We start from the raw sequence: 8,119 nt of genomic DNA, 5'->3' as shown, positions 1-8,119 counted from the left end.
TGGGTTTCATTCTCCACTCTCCTTTCTCCCACTGTCTTTTCCTTTTGTGTCATGTCTTTTAGACTACAAGCCTGAGGCCTTATTATTGGTATTTGTAAGTGGCTCTTCTAGGAGCCTATTTTGGCTACAGATCTTGAGAAGAAATGGTACAAATACTTAATAAATAAACAGGCATCTGGTTGGCGACTGAAAGAAAGAGGCTGCTGGGCTTGGTAGGGTCTGATCCAGCAGAACTCTTCTTGCATTATGTTCTTAAATTTAATTTAATAATAGATGAAATATCTGGCACTTATTCTTAACATGAATTATCTCCCCTCTTCAGAAAATTAATCATGGAAATAATAAGACATTTCCCCACTGAAATGAGAACTCGCCAGGTTAATTGAGAGCTAGCTCATAAATTATGTTGAGGATAACCCCATTAGTAATTAGCAATTGGGGATGGGGGTCTTTGTTCTGGGCCAGAGTAAGGCTACTCATGTTACAGTTTTACAACACAGCTATGCTACCACGAGTTAATTTACCTGACTTGCTACTAGCACCAAGGAAGCAACTGGTTTGCAGGAGGCCAAGGGCCCTACATCAGAAAGGAGAGTCCTTTGTTTGAAAGGCTGTCTGGTGCTCATCCAGTTGAAAGATAACCAAATAAAGGGAGAGCAGTTAGAGCCTTGAAGCTGACTGTCTACAGTTAGGACCTGGACCGCAAGACAGTGCTGGACATAAATCACCTAGCCACTGCCTTCCCCACTGTAATGTGATGTAGTGTATTTCTGTTTATATTTCAGTTATAGCCATTATTTCTACATTTGCATCACAAAAATATAAGAGCCTGCTAGATCAGTCCTATGCCCCATCTACTGTAGTCACAGTGGTCAACAAGATGCCTGAGGTAAACCTTTAAGCAGGACGCAAACACAACAGCACTCTCCCCTCCTGTGGCTTGCAGTAACTGCTATTCAGAAGCGTTGCTACTACTGACTGTGGAGGCAAAACACAACCATCATGGCAAGTAGCCATTGATAGCCTTAGCCTTCAATAACTACTAGCATTAAAGCCCTAAACGGCCTTGGCCCTTAACAATAACAATAACAATTTATTATTTATACCCCGCCCCTCTGGCTGGGTTTCCCCAGCCACTCTGGGCGGCTTCCAACAAAGTATTAAAATACAGTGGTCTGTTAAACATTAAAAGCTTCCCTAAACAGGACTGCCTTCAGATGTCTTCTAAAAGTCCGGTAGTTGTTCTTCTCTTTGACATCTGGTGGGAGGGCGTTCCACAGGGCGGGTGCCACCACCGAGAAGGCCCTCTGCCTGGTTCCCTGTAACTTGGCTTCTCACAGTGAGGGAACCACCAGAAGGCCCTTGGCGCTGGACCTCAGTGACCAGGCAGAACGATGGGGGTGGAGGCCCTCCTTCAGGTATACTGGACCGAGGCTGTTTAAGGCTTTAAAGGTCAGCACTAACACTTTGAATTGTGCTCGGAAAAGTACTAGGGAGCCAATGTAGATCTTTCAAGACCGGTGTTATGTGGTCTCGGTGACCACTCCCAGTCACCAGTCTAGCTGCCGCATTCAGGATTATATACCTGAAGGAGCATCTCCATCCCCATTCTTCAGTCCAGACACTGAGATCCAGCTCCAAGGACTTTCTGGCAGTTCCCTCACTGCAAGAAGTGAAGTTACAGGAAGCCAGGAAGACGTCACCATTCTCCAGGACCGGGGTAGGGCCTGAGGGGTAGTCTGGGCTATGAAATGTAAGTGCTGCAGTTGGACTCCAGACCTTTTCAGAGCAAGTTGCTCATTAGGAGCTATCTAAGGTCTTCTAGCGCTGACCATCCCTGCTTGACTACAATTGCCCTCTGGCAACTTGGTTTCCTGTGGGCTCTGGCACAATCTCAGAAGAACGAAGTTGAAATTTGATTCACCTAGGAGATGGAGTCACATATTTTCAGAGCCAGTGTGGTGTAGTGGTTAAGAGCGGTAGTCTCGTAATCTGGGGAACCGGGTTCGCATCTCCGCTCCTCCACATGCAGCTGCTGGGTGACCTTGGGCCAGTCACACTTCTCTGAAGTCTCTCAGCCCCAGTTTGTTGTGGGGGAGGAAGGGAAAGGAGAATGTTAGCCGCTTTGAGACTCCTGAAGGGGAGTGAAAGGCGGGATATCAAATCCAAACTCCTCTTCTTCTTCTTCTTCTTTCAGAACAGCTTTGGACATTTGCCGACGGGGAGGGGGAAATAGGAAAAAAAGGTTCCTTGTGTAGTGACTTCACACATTGTAGAACTGTATAGAGCTTTGGTTTCCTGGTTGTGCAATTTGAGATTCTAAGCCACATTTCTGCCCATGACAACTGAGCACTTGCTTTCGACCTTGTTTGCAGCAGCATCTGGGCTCAGGTTGGAATCTGACAGTGTTCCTGTAGCCATTATTTAAACAGATGCATTTATGCAATAGAAACACTAATGAGATTTGATTTTAATGGTTTTCTGGGATGTTACTGTCCTTGTTTACATAAGTCGTAATGATGCGATATTTCTAAAATCCTCAATGTGACTCCAGTATTTACAGCACAATGGATCCCCAAACAGTATGCATAACAGAATTTCTAAGGATTCCAGATAAAAAATAGATGGCTTTATTTATTATTTGTGAATGCAAAAATAAAAATAATGGAAAAACAGATCAAGAGTACAATGGATGAAATAATCAAGGGGGAAAGTTATCAGTTAGGAATTTATATTTTAGTGTGCCACAATAATGGACTTAAATTTTAGAGTGCAGCAAGTAATATGAAGGCCAAACTAGATATTACCATAACATAGAGACAGAGCAGCTGTGGCCCTCCAGATTTTACTGCACTGCAACTCTCATAATCCCTGGCTTTTGCTAGTAACCACCAGATGCAACTAAGCTTTGCTAGAAGTTATGGTGGCTCTCTGTAGTTTTCAGGTCCAATGCTGAATTCTACAGACAAGAAGAGAAAAGCTTCAAGACCATGGATAGCTCCAAGGAAGCCACTTGCTTCAATAATGATTGAGAGCAAGCTGAGTTTTTTAAAGCTCTTGCTCTCTAACTACCTCTCTCAGGCTGCACCCCCTTGTGACTAACTATAGTTTCTTAAAGGGCCAACCCTCTGATTTGACTATGAGCCCTCCTCCTTTGTTTCCTAGCCTCCTGCCGGGTGTGCTCCCTGTGCCTCTGGACTGGTGAGGTCCTGGGGAAGGTCACTGGTTCTTCAGAGGAAGGTGCCCGAGGCTCCAGCCTCCGGCCATGCAGATACAGGAAGTGTTTCTGGGAGCTTATGTTCCTTGGCTTCAGTTGTTTCAGCATTTCCAGCACTGGACTCAGACCTCTGCACTTGGTTTGTCTCCATAGCTGGAAAGTTGGCAGCTCTTGATTCCAAGTCTTGACCACTGCTGGACTTCAGGGTCCCGAGACGCTAAATATGCAGTTGCACAATTAGCGCTGTGTTTTTTGGCCTTAAGTAACAACAGCTATCAAGACACTATAATTTTCCAGATAGAAGACAGCATTCAAAGTCTTATGGCTGGGCTACACCTTATACTTATCATGAGGATTCCAAACTGGCCATAATAGATGCGATGTTATCTTCACTTTCAGCATTTCCCCACTCCTGCCACGGGTTGCCATTGACCACATTCACACCATACATTTAAAGCAGTGTCATACCATTTTAAACTAGGGTTGCCATACAACCAGAAAATTCTGGACACGCCAGGAAATCGGATGCCTAATATGGAGTCCTAGGGGGGAAATTGAATTCTAAGAGATGTCTGGAATTTCCCGTAGGTACGTCAGGAAGCAGAAACAGAGAAACTCTCAATGGAATTATGCAATGTGATGAGCATTTGTACCTGTCACAGTCTGGTTGGTTGGGGACTCACTTTGAGGGTGGCAATCCCCATGATCCGTATAGCATGTAGCCCAGACCTTATATATTTCTATCAAGGCTGTTGAAAGAAGGCAACCCCAAATCCAGGCATTGTCAATAAAGCAGAAGCCATATCTAGAGCAGATAACAAATCATAATTAAGATGCATCAGAATTTGTAGGCTCCAAATTGCTATTTCCAGAGGCTTAAAATTGATTAACAGACAACTGGGCCTGCATCAGGAATGTGAGTAAACGTTGTCTGACCTTTATGAAAAACACGTTAAGTGGAAAAGAACCCCCAATTAATATTCTGCTGCTGCAAAATGGCAGTTTTGAATTTGAAGGCTAGCCATTCATCTAATGTCTCAAGCAAAAAGGTCCTGCAGCAATTAAACACAGAACTGTGGTGTTTTATATAGAGAGGGATATAATTTCTGGCGTCTGCAGTATTGCTAGCTGCACTAGTTTTTATCACCATTTTTGTTACTTCCTATTACCTGAGCTTTTGTCAGGATATGAATATATAGATTAAATATTTTTTTAAAGCTTCTTTTTCTGCTCTCCCGTCCTATATTGATTCAACCCAATGAACAAAAGAGTAAGACAATTGCCTTCTTGATGGAGGCTCCTGGGTGCTTTTTATTGTCTCTCTCTTATATTAACCAACTGCAAACCTTCTTTGAGCATCAAAGTTCCTGTATTAATTTACAAGGTCCTAAACAAGTTGGGTCCAGGATGCCTCAAGGACCACCTGATCCCTTATATCCCTGCCTGATCACTCAGGTCTGCTGGGGAGTCACTGTTAGTGATCCCCGGTGACTTGGATTTATGGCTTGTATCTACTAGGTTCAATATTGTGGGCCCCGTTTTCTGGAACCCCCTTCCAGTTGAGGTCAAGTAGGCCCTGTCTCTGTTGAATTTCCAGTGTATACTGAAGACATTTGCTATTGTCCCAGCAGACATTTTGGCTGAAATCTGATCTTGTACTTTCAACCAATTTAACCAATTCCTTGTACGCTGCTTAGAGATGGTTGTAATTAAGCTGCATATCAGTTATCAAGTAAATCAGGGCCCAGCAACACAAAGCCATGTCCTCGTAACCTGTAAAATACAGCAGATTATTGTAGGTTCACCAGCCTTCTAGGGCCAGTAGGTGCATTTGGAATTTTGAGAAAGTGCCATGGGCAGCAGTCACAAAATGGCTGCAGTAGAGGCATCATCATAAGACAAAATGGTTGCCAGAGAGAGAGAGAGAGAGAGAGAGAGAGAGAGAGAGAGAGAGAGACTGACTTTTTGGCACCTTTCCATTGTTCTTAATGCATTGGAGGGTGGGAGTCCAATCCTGGCGTTCAGTGAAATGTGGACATGTTTCAGGAGGGGTTGTTGCTCATAGCAGAGGCAGAGCTGGTGCAAGCAGGCACTGAGCAGGAAGCACAAACAGTCTCTTGTGTGTTGGGCATTTCTGAGGGTATGTTTACTGAGACCCTGCATGCACACCCTAGGACAAAATTGCAGGCACCGGCTGGTGACCCCTCGATTCCAGCAATGCACTCTCCATAAGGCTGCCTTTGGTTGTATCCAGCTAACTCTTATTCAGAGCAGATCCACTGAATACTGTGGACTTAAATTAGTTGTTCCCATTGATTTCGGTAAGAGATGCAATCCGTAAGCTTCAGAGAATGGAGAATATCATGGTCTGAAAACCTGGACAATACAGTGGTACCTCAGATTACATATGCTTCAGGTTACAGACTCCGCTAACCCAGAAATAGTACCTCGGGTTAAGAACTTTGCTTCAGGATGAGAACAGAAATCATGCAGCGGCAGTGCAGCGGCAGTGCAGCGGCAGTGGGAGGCCCCGTTAGCTAAAGTGGTGCTTCAGGTTAAGAACAGTTTCAGGTTAAGAACGGACCTCTGGAACGAATTAAGTACTTAACCCGAGGTACCACTGTATATAGTTAAATGCATATATTGTTAAATGCAGCATCAGTAGCAGTTTAAAAAATAATAATACAGAGTGCAAGTGCTGATTTTCATAAGGACCACAGTAATCAGGGAGAGGTTTATCCTTCTTGCTTCAGCTGTGATCCCCATGAAATTTACCTCTCCCCCCCCCCCGACCCAGGGCTGCAGTTACTCTAATGAGGAGGTACTTCCATTTGCACCAATGGGAACTCTTTTCCGAAGATAACTGCTGCACTGGGGTGGATTTGTGCAGTTCTTGGCTGCGAAAGGAAGGCTTAAAGCTTTACTCCCTGCATACTTAGGGTCCCAGTGAGAAACTTCCACCGCCACTTGCAAGACATGGTTAACGGGAACATGGGGGAAACAAAATAAAATGTACTGGAGTGAAATGAAATGTTGCATTTGTGTAATGACGCTGTAGGAAATGTGCTGTTTGACACAAGACAGGATATTTGCTTGGATGAGTTGTCCAACTGAAATGGGGTCTGTGTGTGCTAATTTCCTTTTTGCCACCTTTCCTTTCAGATAACTACCGTTTTATTTGATTGTTATCCTGTTTTGTAAAAAGAAAAGAAAAACAGAAGTCTACTACCTATTTTGGAAAATGCTCTGTCTGCCTGTCAGTTCTCTACCCAGTCAGATGCTTCTCGACATGAGGTTTCCCAGGGTGGAGGTGCTGGTTTGCATCTACAGTATGTTTGGATGTGGTCTAGATGTCGTTTTGAATCCACATGACTGAAATATACTCAGAGTCGAGAGTGGATTTCATGCTCTTTATTCAGCTCATAGTGGTGAGGAGGAATGAAAGTCCCCTTGAAGTATCTGCTTTATATACATGATTTACACAATGGGCTGCACGTGATTGGCTAATTCTGGGATTCTCCTGTAGGCCAATCAGGTTGTGGATTCACTTCCATCTGGAGCTGGATTGGGTGGCTCCTGCAGACCAATCATACTGCTGCATTGTTCTAGGACCAATCAGACTGCTGCATTCTGAATCCTATTGTTCTAGGACCAATCAGACTGCTGCATTTTGGATCCTATTCAGCTCAGTACATAACAATGACAGACTGGAATCTGCACCAAATCTGCTTTTGCAGATACTGCCTGGGCAGTGTCTACGGAGGTCCTGGGCTGCCCAGACAACAATACCACCCTGCTCTCAGCCTCTCTGATGTAGTCCAAAGGAAACCAGAGCAATCCATTTGGCGCCATCTTGGCTGCAGGAGTTGCTTGAAGGAGGCATACCAGTTGCCAGAAAGTGGCGTACAAGATGCCTTCTTACGGACACTGCTGTACATTTCTGCAGGGTTTCTTCTTTAGCCTTCTCTTTTCTCTCTTTTTTTTAATTTTATCTCTTTCCATGCTTATTACATACAAAAAAAAGCAAGACCAAAAAGGGGTACAACTTAAGAGGGGAGGGAAAAGGAAAGAAAATAAAATTTACACAATCTGTTAATAAGATAAAAATGATGACATAAATTTGTGATTGCAATTTCATGTTACAATAAAAAATAAAAATCTCATTATCTTTTATACCCAACCTCCCATTTATTCCTTAATTCTTTTTACATAAATTTCCTGCCATATCAAAATGCTATTTTTATATTAATATTTTCACAATTTATAAATATTTATCTAAGCAATTAATAAAAACTGCTGGGATCACTCAAAAGCTGCTACAGATTTTGGTATAATTTTGTTTAAGATATGTTTTGAAGGCCTCCCATTTTGATACAAACTCAATTCTCGGTTTATTGTTTATTTTTTCAGATAGACTATCTAATTCAGCATGTTCAGTCAATTTTTGTATCCACTCTTGTCTAGAAGGAATTATGTCACTCTTCCACCTTGTAGCTACAAGAACTCTCGCTGCCACTGTTGCATACAAAAAAAATCTTTAATTTTTTTAGGAATCAGTAATGCTCAACAGATATGCCTCTGGTTTCCTAATAAATGAAATTCTTAACATTTTTTTCTAGTTCAAAGTGGATTTCCTCCCAAAATTTCTTTATTTTGCTACATTGCCACCATATATGATACAGTGAGCCTGTTTGGTCCCCACATCTCCAACAATTACTTTTTAGCCTTTTCTCTTTTGGAAGATGCCTTGCAGGGCAGTGGGTACAGATTTTCCCTCTGGCTTTATTCCTGAAGCCTTTCTCACAAATGAGTATAGCCACAAGGCAGAAGAGGCTTAGGATCAGAGTTTTTCTCCTCCTCCTAGATGGGCTACCTTCCCAGGTTGAGGAGCCCCATCGACCC

This window comes from Podarcis bocagei, assembly GCF_964188305.1.
Source record: "Podarcis bocagei genome assembly, chromosome: 4".
Taxonomy (NCBI): Eukaryota; Metazoa; Chordata; class Lepidosauria; order Squamata; family Lacertidae; genus Podarcis; species Podarcis bocagei.
Note: the sequence above shows the minus strand (reverse complement) of the source record.